General features: G+C 38.6%; 1 protein-coding gene across 2 annotated transcripts in view; it reads right to left on the bottom strand.

Moving 5' to 3' along the window:
* LOC105481614 (EGFR pathway substrate 8, signaling adaptor) overlaps positions 1–12161 on the bottom strand; it is a 169040-nt gene extending 156879 nt beyond the window's left edge. The window contains exon 1 of one of the 2 annotated variants that reach the window (XM_011741354.3): positions 11933–12161. The gene's annotated coding sequence lies outside the window, so the exon portion shown is untranslated. Of the gene's footprint in view, positions 1–11779; positions 11907–11932 lie in introns of those variants that run through there. The other variant, XM_011741371.2, reaches the window with a different exon arrangement.
* Positions 12162–15403: the final 3242 nt, after the last annotated feature.

The raw sequence follows: 15403 nt of genomic DNA, 5'->3' as shown, positions 1-15403 counted from the left end.
TTTTTACATTATATAACTCAAGATATATTTTAATTCAAATTCTAAAATTCCCTACAGTGAGAAGGGGTACCTACAAAGCAAAATGAAACACACACACACACACGCACACACACACACACACAAACAACCAAAACAAAAAAACCAGCAGCATATGTCCTAATATATGAACAAAGCCACAGTGGACATTTCTAATCGGTATAAAAACTGAATGGTGTTAAGATGCATTCCAGTTAAAGTTAAGCACTGTTAACACATGTATTCTGGACTAGATTTCACTCTCTTCATAATGAGATTTTACTATTTCCAAAATCACTTACTTAGTACCCAAATAAGGTAAAGGCGATGAAGGCTTCAATCCCTCCTTTGTTTCAAACTCCCTAGCAGCCTAAACTTAACCTTCACTGTCACAACCACTATGAATGTCTCTTTTATTCAGACTTCTCTCTCCATGACTGAGATCTCACCAGGCAATAAGAAAGAGTTAGAATAGTAATTGGAAAGCTATCAAAGTTATGAAAAATATACTTTTCTATTAAAGCCATCTGAGGATTTAAAAAGGGTGTCAGAAACGAGCTAAAGGAGGGGGTACAGCTGGGAGGAGGAGAAGAGTTGGGGAAGGCAGTGATGAAGGAAAGCCCACATGGTTATTTATCTGCTTCAAGAATTGTAAAAGACTATTTTCTTGACGAGACCATGGAAAGTAGCAAGTCTTCAGATAAAGCTGAAAATGTGAAATGTGGACCAAGTTTATGGATGTTGTACTAACTGGGGCTGAAACTGTTTGTTTCAACAGTTTGGGTAAGAAATGTAAAAAAATTAAAATAACATAAAAACAAATATGCTTTAAACCATTTATTCTGTAATTCTGCAAACATAGCAAACATACAAACACACACAAAAAATAGACTTTATTCCTAAATTTAAATGAAGCTATAATTTTTCCAATTTTCCTTACACATTATTGTTCAGGTTAGGCCATCATGGATTATTCATTTTAAAATAGAAGTGATAATACTTTAAGCAAATCTGAGAATTAACGCACACAAAAATCTTTAGAGGGTGATTTTCAACAATGATTAAAAACACTCCGACACGCACTCTTCAGGCATACGTGTTAATCCCACACCTTTGCATGCATGAGTATCATGTGAATAATGCTGCAAGTACTGGACCAATGACCAGATTTTTATCACAGAAAGGATTCCATTGCTATTAAATTATTCAGAATCTAACAAGGCCCCACAAAGGAGCTAAATAAAAGAACTACTGACAAAATTAATGTTCTGTCAACTAAAAGGATCTTGATGTGTAAAAAACAAAACAAAACAAAACAAAAAAAAACACACTGTACTTTTTTGAAAACAGACCACACAATAGAGGTTCTGAGAATATAGATAAACACTAAAACAATAAAGACAACTCAGTCTGAAGATAGGGTTTCAAAAATCAACATTCCTGGACTAAAGAATAATATTTTTAAACTCCCAAATACATATAGTTTGTCATAAAACAGTTGAAGTTTTGAAAACCCACTGCAAAGGGAAATTGGAGATTACATACACATGCATATAAACATGAACAAGCTGTTCATGCCTTTATGGGGGGAATAAAGATAGTAAATCTACTTAGAGGTAGTGTTTTCATTTCTTCCATATATGAAAGAAACTATCAAATGCAGTTTGCATGCCCAGGCAGAAAATGAGTCATTAATTCACCAAGTTACTCACAAAATGAATTTCAAGAAATCCAAGCCCCCCAAAAAGAAGGCAAAGCAAGATTTTAAAATGTAACAGACTTTTTTTTTTTTTTTTTTTTTGAGACAGAGTTTTGCTCTTGTTGCCCAGGCTGGAGTGCAATGGCGCAATCTTGGCTCACTACAACCTCCTGCCTCCCGGGGTTCAAGCGATTCTCCTGCCTCAGCCTCCCGAGTAGCTGGGATTACAGGTATGCACCACCAAGCCCTGCTAATTTTGTATTCTTAGTAGAGACAGGGTTTCTCCATGTTTGTCAGGCTGGTCTCAAACTCCCAAACTCAGGTGATTCACTAGCCTTGGCTTCCCAAAATGCTGGGATTACAGGCGTGAGCCACCGTGCCTAGAAAAATATAACAGACTTTTCACTAGCGAAACAGTTAAGTGTATCTTCTATTTCTATCATCAAAAGTATATCTTTCTTTAAATTCTAAAAGAGTACTTAAAATCATCTTATTATACATTCAGGTCTAAAATAACCATCAACTTTAAATGTCAAAATTATTGTAGAAAATTAGATAAATTGTAATCAATGTCTTTTCAAAAGAGAGAGATTTTACATATATTTTTATTTGCAGCTTTGTTTTTCCACTTCAGATACTGGAAACATTCTATTGTTGCATTAAACTAACAAATATCTCAATAATATACAAGTATTTCTATAATAAGGAACAACAGTAATATTCTAATGGTGTTAACAAAAGATAATTCAACAGCTCTCAATAAGGGACTTGAAAAATGTTTTTCCCTCATTTAAGTACAAACTTCCTTCTATCAATCTTTTTTTCTATTTTTTCTTTCTCTTTTTCTTCTCCCCTTATATTAAAAACACAATTTTTCAATTATAGAACTCTGATCTCTTATCAAGCACATAATTCATTTAACAAGTTATTTTTTAGTACATTCCTAAATAGTATGTTTCAGGTTCTGTTCAGAAACTATTTATGGCTTAGAATTTTAGGTAGGCTTAAACAGGACTAGATCTGGTTTCATAGATTATTACATTCTTTTGTTGCTATGCTACTAAATGTAAGAATGGTTTGAAACAGGACCTCCAATTTCACCCAAAAACATGCAAGTTCTCTTTCTTAAATTCCATATAATCACTTGAGTGTCACAGGACTGAAAAAGCACACATGAATTTGTTTGCTACATAAAGAGCTACATTTAGAAGGCCATGTGACTAGAAGATTCATGCAATTCTTAAACAGGTTTAGTATCTTTATTCTCTTCTGCTACAATGTAATGAATACTCTTTTGTATTGTTACTTACAAAAATGAAAAATAACTGCTCATTCAGTTCTAATACTCCTGTAAACTCTGAATGTGGGAATGTGCAGAACTTCCCACCACTCCCATCATGCCAACCTATTCCACAGACGTCAAACATGCTCATCTTTCCACCTGGAGAGAGATGAGTGTCTCGCTTTGCCTCAAAAATTCATTCTATGAGACTCAAACATCACCTTCCCCAGTAAAGACTTTTCTGACTCCCTCGGCCACAGTGAGGCTCTCCTTTCTGCTATGTGCTGAGATTGGGAATACACACACACACACACACACACACACACACACACACGCGCACACACTTTTCATTTAACATCCCCCACGGATAATAGTACCTACTTGACATTTCCACCTCTTAGATAAGAAAACCAAGGCAGATAAGGTCTGATTCCAAAGTCCATTGTTTGTTTGCTTTTTAATATATACTTCCTTCAGCTCCACACTGTACTAAAACAGGTGTCTGGCTACCTCCATTCTCTGAGCCTCCTGACAACAAAAGGCAGAGATCCTATCTTACTCATTTTTGTATTCCTGGTGTCTGGCACAGAACAGATACTCAACAAACACTCAATAAAAAATGAATGAATAAACAAATAAAATGTAGTAATGTTCAACTTCCTATGTGAGGAAAACTCATCCCCTTTTAAGTACTTCTGTAAAAGTATGATAGTAAGTGCTAACTTCATTCAGCAAGCCTTTTGTGAGTGTGTCATATACAGTGTGTTGGGCTTAAATACCCCGGGGAATTTAACTGACTCAGTTCCCTGTCCTTGAGAAGCTTTAAATCCAATGAGGGAAAGAAATAACCAACTGGCTAATGCTACCATTACTTGTTTTATTTTGTCTAATTCCCCACAAATTTTTCTCTTTAAAAGAATCTCATTCTTTACAACCATGTTCCACCACCACATACCTCTGGTCAGTAGGATATAGATAAGTCAACAGAAAACAGAGCTAGAAGAATCTTTGTGGAGCTTAAATACACATTCTTTTTAGCTATTCTTGTTTAGCACAGTAGTCATTTGAGCAGGTATACAGCACAGTATTAAAGAAAAGAATATAATTAAGGACACCCTGATACCATCCTTGCCCTTTTTCTTTTATAAGTGCAGCATGACCAAGTGGAAAGGGCATGGATTTTGGAGTCAGGTCAGGGTTCTCATCCCAATTCTGTCCCTTTCTCCCCATGTGTGACACAAGTCGCTTTATCTTTCTGGGCCTATTCCTTTATCTGTAATTCAGAGATAAAGAAGCATGCCTTAAAGGGCTCTTGTAACAGTAAGGGAGATAATGTATGTAACACATGCCACACAAAAGGTACTATTATTATGTGAGCTGCTCCACCTGCTTCTTGAAGAATACTGGTTCTAACTTTAGTGCAACAATATAAATATTTCTAATCCTGTCTTACTCTGTTTTCCGTTGCTTATAACAGAATACCTGAAATGGGTAATTCTAAAGAAAAGGAATTTATGTCCTACAGTTATGGAGGTTAAGAAGTCCACGGTCAAGGTGCTACATCTGGTGAGAGCCTTCTTGCTGGTGGGGACTCTCTAAGAGTTCCAGGACAATAGAGAACATCACAGGGCAAGAGGGCTGAGTGTGCTTTATGCGCTCACTCAGTCTCTCTTCCTTTTCTTACAAAGCCACCAGTCCCACTCCCATGATAACCCCTTAATCCATTAATTCATGAATGGATCAATCACTTCTTAAAGGCCTCACCTCTCAAAACTGCCACATTGAGGATGAAATTTCAACACGAGTTTTGGAGGGGACAAATAAGCAAACTATAGTACACCACAATATCAATGACACAAAATGTATACCAAAAGAGAGGTACATTTGACTTTTGAAAAGACAGGTTTGAACTAACATGGGTCCACTTATACCCAGATTTTTTTCAATAAATATATTTGGAAAAATTTTTGGAGATTTGTGACAATTTAAAAACACTTGGGCTGGGTGTGGTGGCTCATGCCTATAATACCAGCACTTTGGGAGGCCAACTTGGAAGCATTGCTTGTGCCTAGGAGTTCAAAACCATCCTGGACAACACAGAGAGATCCTGTCTCTGCAAAAAATAAAAATAAATTAGCCAGGCTTGGTGATACATGCCTATAGTCCCAGCTATTCAGAAGGCTGAGTGGGGAGGATCACCTGGGCCTGGGAGGTTGAGGCTGCAGTGAGCCCAAGATTGTGCCACTGCACTCCAGCCTGGGTGACAGTGAGATTGTCTCAAAAAATTTTTTTAAATAAATAAACACAATAAAAACACAGACAAACCATGTAGCCGGGATAACAAAAAAATTAAGAAAAAAGGTATGTCATGAATGCATTATATATATATAAATACTAGTCTACTTTATCATTTTATGGCAGTAGCCATAAAATTTATTAGAAAAAATTAAAATTTATCAAAACTTACACACATACACAACACACAGTATCATTCACAGTCAAGAGAAATGTAAACAAATGTAAAGATGCATTAAGTTCTAACAGCATACAATTAACTGTAGTATATACTGTACTACTGTAATAATTTCATAGCCACCTCCTGTTGTTATTGCAGTGAGTTCAAGTGTTGTGAGTATCCGCTTAATCCACTGTGTGATGTTAATCATCTCCGCGTGAGCGGTTCATCTCTCCAGTAAATTGTGTATCACAGTAAAAAATGATTTCTCGCTGTTCTCTTGTATTTTTCATCCTGTTTAGTGCAATACCACAAACCTTGAATGAAAACATGCCACTAGAGATGCCGGAAATGCTCCCCAGAAACAGAGAAAAGTCATGACATTACGAGATAAAGTTGAATTGCTTGGTATGTAGCATAGATTGAGGTCTGCAGCTGCAGTTCCCAGCCCTGCCTCTCCATTCCCCGCCTTTTCAGACATAGGAGTCATCTTGTAAGCAGACAAAAACTTATAATATCAATAAGTACAGTACAGTACTGTATTTTCTCTCCCTTATGGTTTGACTAAGAAAATTTTCTTTTCTCTAGTTTATTGTAAGAATACAGTGTAATATACATATAACATACAAAACATGGGTTAATAGACTGTGTTATCAGTAAGGTTTCCAGTCAACAGAAGGGTTACTAGTTAAGTTTTTGGGAAGTCAAAAATTATACACAAATTTCCAGCTGTGCAGGGGTCAGTGCGTCTAACCCCTGCATTATTGAAGGGTCAACTGTACTTGAAAAAAAGTCACTTGTAGCAGGAAGAATAGCATGGGAAAAGATTCAAGACCATATAGTTAAGTCTCAGATTTCTAGCTGGTGCATACATCAACTGCCTCTTCTCAACATACACCCTGCAAATCCTGTATTCCAGATTCTTTTTTCAAAAAATCAAACTATTATTTCCTATGATAAGATCTAAAAGAACTGACAGATGTTACTCTATACTAACAATTCCATTTTCACGAAGAAGAATCTCTGAGTTAGTTAAAAAAAAAAAGAGGAAAATGAATTATGTACAATGTCTAGAAATAAATCTTGGCACACAGTACACGCTGCATTATATATTAGTTTCTAAGTCATTTCTCAACTGTTTAGGTAAGTAATTTTGCAGAACATGTAATAAAAAATTTAATAAAAACATTTTCCTTTCAATTCCAAACCTAATTTATAATTTAAAAATCACATTTACTTGTGCTGGTACAACTAGGAATCCATAAGCAAAAAAATTAAGCTAGACACAGACCTTATACCTTTCATAAAAATTAACTCTAAATGGATCACATACCTAAAAGTAAAATGCAAAACTATAAAACTTCTAGGAAAAACACAGGATAAAATCTATGCAGCCTTGGCAATGAGTTTTCAAATACAACACCAAAGCCTATCCATGAAATTCGTAAGTTGGCCTTATTAAAATTAAAGACATCTGTTCTGACAAAGACACTGTTAGGAAAATAAAAAGACAAACCAAAGTGGGAGAAAATATTTGCAAAACACATATCTGATAAAGTGCCTATATATAAAATGTATAAAGAACTCTTCAAACTCAACAATAAGAAAACAACCCCATTAAAAAGTGGGCAAATGATCTGAACAGACATCACACCACAGAAGATGTACAGATGAAAAGGAGCATGTGAAAAGATGTTAACATCATATGTCATTAAGAAATAGTAAATTAACGTTAACAATGACATATTACTACACACCTATTAGAATGGATAAAATCCAAAAAAACTGGCAAAATCAAATGTTAGCAAAGATGTGGGGCAATAAGAACTCACATTCATTGCTGGTGAAAATGTAATAGTACAGCCACTTTGGAAAACAGTTTGGCAATTTCTTACAAAGCTAACCATAATCTTACCACAGGATCCAGCAATCATACTCCTAAATATTTATCCAATGGATATAAGAACTTATGTCTAACCAAAAACCTGCATGTGAATATTCATAGCAGCTTCATTCATAGTTGCCAAAAACTGGAAGCAATCAAAATATCCTTCAATGGGTGAATAAACAAACCATGATATATCTGATAATGATAGAAAGAAATGAGCTATTAAACCTCAAGAAGACATGGATGAACCTTAAATGTGTATTGCTAAATGAAAGAAGCCAGTCTGGTAAGGCTGTATGATTCCAATTATACAACATCTGGAAAGGGCAAAAGTAAAGAGACAGTAAAGATTCGTGGTTTTCTGGGAGAGGGGCGCACAGAGGTTACGAGTGAAGCCCAGGGGATTTGTAATGTGTTGAAATTATTTGGTATGACACTATGATCCTTTAAGGATAGCTACATCAAATTAAGCATTTGTCAAAACCCAAAGAACTTCACAGGACAAAGAGTAAACTTTAATGTATGCAAATGTAAGCAAATCATTTAGAAGGTCAAGGAATCCCAAGGTGGAATGCAGATTGTAACAAAGAAATCTAACTGTATTATAAATGTGTGCTACAATCTCACTGAAAAGGATAGGAGGAAAGATGCTTAGCTGACTAACTCTACAAATAAGTAGAGGCTGTGAGACTAAAAGCAAAAGGAATAGTACATAAACAGTGTACTCTTGATGCTAAAGTTGTTTCCCATAGGAACACAGGTTAACAATTTGAATGCTGCTATACATCTATGAAAGAAATGAATGAATAAGCAAATGTATGGCAGATGGTGCAAGCCAGGTTTCTTCTCACTGTTGGAGTAAGTTTCCATATAAACAAGGGGAGAAGGCTAGAATGATACCTGTGGTAATGAATTAGCATTACAGATAAAATGTAAATTCACAGTTAAACATGGATACAAACTGTTACATAAAAATATCTATAGATATGTTCATATACACACATGTATTTCCTGCTTTGTCACATGAGAGAACCTAGAAGCAATGACACTGCAGAAGCAACAAGCACACCTAGCACTCAGATCTTGGTTTCTAACACCATTCCCCAACAAAATGATCCGGATTCCTTGGAGAAATGACTGATTCTAGGACCGTGGCAAGATGTATACAGATGAACCTAGAGCATCTCATAGTACCAGAAAGTAAGGAAATGCTTCCAAAAAAACAAAATTCACATTGATGGTAGTATGTCAAAGAGGCACTGGAGCCAAGCTGTAACAAAATAAAGTAGCATTGGATTATAACCCAAAATATTTAGATAGATAGATTTTATATTTATATAATATATATACCCATGAGTCCAGAACAAAATAAATATGATTGAGTAAATAAACACATGCGGGAGAAGAGACAAATCTCCCATGGAGAAAAACATCTAAGTAATTTATATAGATATTCTGCCTTCAAAGGGGGAAACATAACTTTCTACTCCTTAAGTATAGGCCATACACAGTCCTTCCAAGAGCACAGCATGAAAAAGGCAGAGAAAATTGGAAAAACCTGATAAATACTACCTCAGCCAGGTGATAAAGATGAGTATCACAGTGACAAATCATGTTGATAGTATATACCCTTGATATCAGATGAAAATGGCGTGTTACCTCTGTGATCTTCCTACCAAAAACCTATAATCACAGTCTAATCATGAGAAAAAACATTAGATAAATTCCAACGAAAATGCATTCTACAAAATACCCGACCAGTACTCCTCAAACATCACCAAAAACAAGGAAGTCTAACAAACTTTCACAGCCAAGAGGAGCCTAGGGAGACATTACAAGGAAATACATTTAGTGGTGTTCCGGATGGTAGGGTCCTGGAACAGAAAAAGGACATTAAAAACTAAGGAAATCTAAATAAAGTATAAACTTTGTTAATGCTAATGTACCGATACTGGTTAATTAACAGTAACAAATACTAATATAAGATGTTAATAAGGGGGGAAGCTGGTATGGGGGTATATTGACACTGTATTTGTAGCTTTCCTGTAAATCCAAAACTTCTGAGAAATAAGGTCTATTTTTTTAAAATCCCATTTAGGAATGCATCTAGAAAATACAGAAAAGGTTGTAGTGAAGCACTGAAGACCTTACACTTTCTTGCATATATTCAACTTAAAATGTTTGCAACTATACCAATGCAGAATTTTTCTTACAAAAATATTTTCAATCACTAACAGCTGCAAACAATTTCATGTAGTATTAATAATTCCCAGGAGGGATTTACTATAGCCAGAGTACTTTAATTAAAATTTCACTTTTTCCCCCTGACATACCTCTACAGATGTCCAAAAGTTTGTACCCTATAATTAACTTACGTTGTTTTGTGATGACCCATGTAACTACCAAGTATGTTTCATACAACTCGGGAAAGCTGAGTTGTATATAAATATTACATAAATCAGTGCTTAAATATTCATCCAATAGAATTTCAAGTATCTAAAGAGACAACTTTTAAAAAGCTATCATTTCCTATTCTGGATACTATGTTTTCTTATACAAACCTTGGTTCAAGTGACCTGCTACAGAATTAAAAGAGGTATGTAAAAGAAGGGAGTAGAGAGAAGAATAAAAAGCAGTAGGGGAAAGGGTGTGAAATAGAGGGTAACAAAACAACTAGGATTGGGAATGTAATAAACACAAAGTAGACAGTAGCAAGCCAATGCCATAGCATAGAAAAGAACTGGTATCTGAAAAGAATCAGTATTGATAAAACCTTGAAAGCGGGAAAAAGCTAGAAATAAAAACAAAATGAATCTTTATGTTTGATCACAAACAAGCAAAATATTCAAAATTAGACACTAGGTTCCTGACAGGAAACAAAAGAAACATCACCCCATTAAGAGTGGGGCTATTAATAGTGTCAGTTAAATTACACTTGCTAGAAATTACTATATATAATATTCAATGACATTGAGAAGTGAAAAAAATTACAAAGAGAATGCACCAAGTCTTGTAAACAGCAGTTATCTCAGAATAGTAGAATTAAAAGCAAATTATATTTTCCTTCTTTTTTCCTGCTATAAAGTGAATGACTTGTGGTGCAATCTTACGAAGTCTCAATCTGTGTACTCTGCACTAAACGCATTCTATTAACACTATTGTATTTGTGATACATTCTACCTTACCCTTTATGTGACAATTCTATACTGTTTTAACTTTCAAATTGTAAGTAAAAGTGTGAATTCGTGACCAAAAATTTTCCACACCAGTAACTTAAGAACTACAGCAATATGTTTAGAAAACTGCGATCCCAAACAAAAAATTCTATACTAGGTGAGACAGGATGACATTGACTTTAATTCCAATAGACTCACTAGCACATGATGTCCATTACTATTGCTCACTTTCCAGAACCCAAGGAGCTGTGGAAGAATAGAGTCCTTTCAATGAAAATAAACTAGAGGAAATACACAACACAGTTACTTTGAGGGGTTTTTTAATTATTATCATTATTTTCAATATAAAGAAGCCTGCCAGGAATCCTAACTCTCCTATTTCTCAAAAACGACAAAGCCAAAAAATCACACTCTTCACATACACATCTGAAACCAAGTTTTATCTGAACTCATCCTAACATATTAGCTCTTTTACCAATTCCTCTTTACTATCTAAGGCAAGAAACCTTGAAAAGAGAAGCAGTAACACTTTTCACTGAAACATATTTTGTAAAGGAGGGTTCTAAATCCTAATGCTTCACCGCTCTAGATGTCTACGGATTTCAAATCCTAATACCACGGCGTCCTGCCCCCCGCGAGATTCCAACAGTACTACGGGCCCTATGGGAGGAAGAGGATTTAAGAAACACCGCAGGAGAACGATCGGTGCAAAGATTTTGCAAACAGGTAGTCCTAGGAAAGAAAGTAAGAGTGAGAACATCGGAGAGAGCAGGGGGTACATGGGTGGGGAAACCCATTTCAAATGCATGAACTGACCACAACCGGAGAAAAGCCGTCTGTCTTCCCAAAAGTAAAATGGTGAGTAAAGTGGAGTAAGCTAAGAAAGTCAACAGCAATTAGGCATTGACAACGATTCCGAAACAATGAGCTATCTTAATTTGAGGGGGTGAACGAGGGTGGGACCCTGTCCCAAAGGGTCATTTTGAAAAGAACCCCTCCCCATTTGAGGCGTGTGGGGAGAGCAGCTCAACAAATCCCAAGTCTAACATAATAAGCCGAGATCGGGATACTCGGTCTGCAGTCGCCCCACGGACCAGATGAGCGCAGGTGTATCTGCGGAAGCTCAGGTTACCATGAATATCACTGAGCCACGGCGAACCTTCCCTGCCCAGCCTCCCGGAGCCCTGGGCGCGGGTCTGCACGGGCCCCGCGGCTTGCCCGGACCCGGCGAGCGAACGTCTCCGGCCGCAGCGCCCTCGCGCACCTGGCTGCCAACACCAGTTGAAAGCAAAGTGAAGGGAGGCGGACGCGGCTCCTGGCACCGCTCCGATCCAGCACACAAAGGCGGATTTTTAAAATCGAGAGAGTCAAAGCCGCCGGACCCCCGGACCAGCGCCTTTCGCCAAGGAGCTCTTACCTCGGATCCGCCCTCGGGGCCACGGCTTTCCCCGGAGACGCCGCGAGCCCAGACGAGGTGGGAGGGGACGGGGAGAAAGCCCCCCAATCTGATTCGCGCCCAGCCAGTCGTCCGCGAGCCGCGGAGCCGCCCCCTGCGCCCAGCTGAAGAGCAGCGATCTCCGAGGCGAGCACAGCGCCGGCCTCGCGCCGGGCGAGACCGCCTGGCTAGCTGCTGCCTGTGAAGTCTGGAGCCGCCCGCCCGCTCGCTGCCACTGCCAACCGCGCGCCGCGCATGCCCAGTGCCCGCGCGAGGAACCGGGGAGCGGGCGGGCAGGCGAGTGCGCGCCGCGCAGCCAGGAGCGGGATCCGCTCTCCGGGTCTTGCTGGCAGCCGACCCGCGGAGTTCTGGTCTACTCCACCGCTGGAGGCGAAGCGGCCGGTGAGGCCGGGTGGGCGGGAGAGGGACCGGAGGAAAGGAGACGGGGCGCTGCGCCAAGTTATCAAGGCCGCGATCAAAGTCGGACCAAGGCAGCGAGCCGACAGCGGGTTTTCCAGAAGTGCCCTAGCAGGACCGACTAGCAGGCAGGAGGCGCGGGAAGGAGCAAAGAGCGTGTGGAGAGCTTCGCCCCCGGCAAGGATGGACGCCCCGGGCGGAGAAAGCGCTCGGGTTGCAACACCCGGGGTCTGGCTGCATCTCGTAACCCCTGCCCTATGGCGGCAAACAAGCCGCCCCTAATGACCAGCCAGCCTTCGTCTTCCTCCTCTGGCCCTCGAACCTATTTTCCCCTTTTTGTCGCTTTCCTCTTTTTTTGTTGTCTCTCCAACCCATGCGGTAAAACTGGTGGTGCCCAAGGCCCTCCATCGGGTCCCTGGGACTCTCCCAACTGCCGGTCCTTAGCGCCAGCCTGCAAGCCCAGACCCGCCTCGCCCGGCTGCCTGGGAGTCTATTTTTCTTGTAGCTCTTGCCAAAAGCCCTGATGTGGTTTGAAGTAGTGGAGGCTTCTTTCACTTTGTGCTTCTCGTGCCTTAACCAACCCTCGTAACCTCCTCTGAGTAGCTCATGGAGCCTCTAAAGGAGAAGTCCATCTTCTCATAGACATTGTGTTTTCTCACTCTTAAAACTCCTCATTGTCATAGCTACTCCCGCAATCCCCCCATGCTGTCCTAATTTCGAAGTCAGTTGACTTCCAGAAGTCAACGAAAGCCTATAAATTAAACTTGGTTAAAAGAGATTGGACCTGCTTGCTTTGTGAAGCAAATAAAAGCACAGTCAGGGAGAAACGAGATAACATGCCAAGGTGGACATTAAAACCATTCTAAAAGTTGGAATCGATCTAACGGCTAAGTCCAGTCCCCTATTTTAAGTGGGAATCCTCTCTCTGATATTTCCACCAGACCACTATCCACTTGAACGTTTCCAATGTTGTAAATTTCTATTTTTTTATCATTACATATAACCATGATTATTTGTTGAATATTTACCTATGCCAGGAACTGAGCAATTTACACACATTATTCCTAGTCTTTAAAATGAGATAGGCCTTATTATACCTATTAAACACATTAGGAAAATGAAACCCAGAAGTTTCCTTCTTTTTGCCAAAGCCAATGCTGACTAACGCCAGAATTAACAACTAGGTCTGCTTAACACCATAGCCTGTATCATTATGAATATCAAATCAACTTCTCTTATACTACTCGTCTTGATTCTGCCCCAGAACCACACAATATGAATCTCATTCTTTATAGACACTGCAAGCCTTGAAATAGTATGAGCAACTATTAAGTAACCAACAGATCTAATACATTTCTTCAAAAATTCTCTTTTAAGTGTTTTTCAAATAACAGTGAGCTGCCATAATCACACTACTCACCTTGCTTTGCATGTGTTTTGCTTTTTCATTCTCCTCTCTAAATTGTGTGCTCAGAATACAACATTCAAATACAGTGGGGCAAGAACTGAGTTCCAGTTCTCCAGCTGCTGATCAGCCACCCCTTTGATCCAGGCACAGACTACCTACATTCAAAAAGAACACCCAAGTCTATTTCACATGAACTAAATTAAACTATATCTTCCACCTTACGTAGTCTATACTTCTATGTATTTAAATCTTCATTTTTGTTTTATTCTTATTAAATTTTATGGTGTTTGTTTTAGGACATAATTTCAGATAAATACTAGTGATCACTTTTAACAAAACATTTGTAAATTTAATAAATATACCTTATTTGTCTCCATTTATGTCTAGTAAGAAACAGTAACACAGAACAGGCTTTAAAAAGAGCCTGTGATATTATAAAATATATATTTGGTCTTCATCCCATTTTCAGACATATAGCTCCTAAAATCCTTGAAATCTCCAAAGTGATGAACATCTTTTTGTATTTTAATGAATTGGCTGATGACTGGGGGATCCAGGATAGCTTCAGGATGGGGACTGGTCATAGGAGGACAAAGGCGTGATTAGTGTGTTGGGACTTTCAGCCCCACCCTCTAACTTCTGGGGTTGGTTAAGATTAAGCTGATCACCAGTGGCCCATGACTTGATCAATCACACCTACGCAATAAAGCCTCCACAAAAAAATAAAATAAAATAAAAATAAAAATAATGGGTTACATGCTCTTCCAGAGAGGGGAACATGAATAACAAAACACCTGGAGATTCCTGGATGGCAGTGCTCCCAGAGAGGGCATAAATCACCCTATGCATCCCTTCAACTGTATTCTCTGTAATATCCTTTATAAGAAAATGGTCAGCATGTTTCCCTGAGTTCTGTGAGCAGGTCTAGCAAAATAACCAAACCCAAGGAGGGAGTCATGGGAACCCTAATTTCTAGTTGTTCAGTCAGAAGCACAAGTAAAGCCACCTGGGGCTTTTTTGATTGGCATCAAAGTCGGTGTAGTCTTGCAGGACTGAGCCCTCAACCTGTAGGATCTGACATTATCTCCAGGTAGATAGTATCAGAATTGAATTGAAGACACCCAGCTTCTGTCTGCTGCAGGATTGATTGGTTGGTTGCTGGTAGGGGAAATTCTAAAACACTTCTTGGTAACCAGAGCTTACAGAAGTCTTCTGTGTTGATTGTTGAAAAAGAAAATAGAAAAGAACACTTAGGTTTGGGGTTTCTTTTCCCCTATATCTTCAGACAGTCCACCGCCAAAATAGATTTCCAAGATAACAGTCATTTATGAACCAATACTTTTCAAGCACTTTAGTTCATGCAACCATACCATAAGCAACATGCAGTTCATGAAGGTTTTCTAGATGCTTTGCTGAAATAAACATTTACTGTTTCTGGCATCCCAAATCTACTGGTCCAAGAAACCCTTTCAAAAAAAAAAGGAAACTAGTTAAATAAGATCTGTTTTCAGATTAACCCATTCTGGTATTAGTGATCCCCACTAAAACCATTGTTAATAATCTGGTTTATGCTTTTGTTAAGAATCTGTGTCAAACTTACCTATTTGGAGTATCACTATACACAAGTT

The sequence above is a fragment of the Macaca nemestrina genome, chromosome 10 (assembly GCF_043159975.1).
Source record: "Macaca nemestrina isolate mMacNem1 chromosome 10, mMacNem.hap1, whole genome shotgun sequence".
In the NCBI taxonomy this organism is placed as follows: Eukaryota; Metazoa; Chordata; class Mammalia; order Primates; family Cercopithecidae; genus Macaca; species Macaca nemestrina.
The sequence above is the reverse complement of the archived record's forward strand: the minus strand, read 5'-3'. Positions and strand labels throughout refer to the sequence as shown.